Genomic DNA, 991 nt, shown 5'->3' with positions numbered 1-991 from the left:
TAAATCAAAAACATTAAATCTTAGTACATCGAAGCCAGTCTGCGACCCTGAAAGCGCCGACCCCTCATCACTAGTTGACCATGATCCCACCTGCCCGACTCTCCCAGATACTGATTACTGCAGTGTGCACAGTGCCAATTATCCACAGTCACACTCTCCTTCCTGTCTGTTAAGGTTAGAAATTGGTCACATTTTCACACTGGCTTCCAATGTGACGAAAATAGAGGGTGAACAGCTGATGCAGTTCAGTAGATTTACCACAATAAAGTTTATAACAGGTCGATCCTAACATTGCTCTTTGAATGTGGTGAGCTGCAGTGAAATTCAGTGCAGTTGAAGGTAGCGTACTCATTATTTTAGGAGGAAACAGCCAGGGCAATGTAAATATGAATTGCTGTGGGTAATTGACGGGATTGTGGAATGGGAATGATTTTTTTCACTGCTGTTCAGACTGGCACAGGTATTGCATGATTATTTGCAGGCTGCCATTGCGTGCTAGGTTCCGTGGTGTAATGGTGAGCACTCTGGACTCTGAATCCAGCGATCCGAGTTCAAATCTCGGCGGAACCTTACTTTAATGAGGCAATGCTGATGGTTGATTTGCCGGAGGGCGTTTCGTTCAATTTTTTCACAAGGTACGAATCGAGAGGACAATTTGTCAGCCAGTTCAACTGCTATAACAATGCGCATTGCTGAGCCTCTGGCGCCAGATGCCTGCCGCATCAATGTCTTTTTATATTTTCTCTTCTCTTTAACTCCTCTGTTGAAAGAAAGGAGCAGCTGGTGCCGGAGCAACAGCCATTCGAATGGAGTCCAGCAATTATTGAGCAAGTGTGTGTGTGTGCACGCGTGAGAGAGAGAGAGCGAGTGTAGGTGCGTGTGTGTGTTTTGGGAGAAAAGTCTAGTGTCTTCGGTCACAGTGCTGTCGATTCCATGGTGTAACGGATCGCACTCTGGCCTCTCGCTTCCGAACTCTTTAAATTGGGACAGA

General features: G+C 46.1%; 1 non-coding gene across 1 annotated transcript; it reads left to right on the top strand.

Moving 5' to 3' along the window:
- The first annotated feature begins 498 nt into the window (after positions 1 to 498).
- trnaq-cug (transfer RNA glutamine (anticodon CUG)) lies at positions 499 to 570 on the top strand. The gene has a single exon. It is a non-coding gene; the product is annotated as a tRNA-Gln (tRNA).
- The last annotated feature ends 421 nt before the right edge of the window (positions 571 to 991 follow it).

This window comes from Mustelus asterias, unplaced genomic scaffold (genome assembly GCF_964213995.1).
Source record: "Mustelus asterias unplaced genomic scaffold, sMusAst1.hap1.1 HAP1_SCAFFOLD_43, whole genome shotgun sequence".
Taxonomy (NCBI): domain Eukaryota; kingdom Metazoa; phylum Chordata; class Chondrichthyes; order Carcharhiniformes; family Triakidae; genus Mustelus; species Mustelus asterias.
The sequence above is the reverse complement of the archived record's forward strand: the minus strand, read 5'-3'. Positions and strand labels throughout refer to the sequence as shown.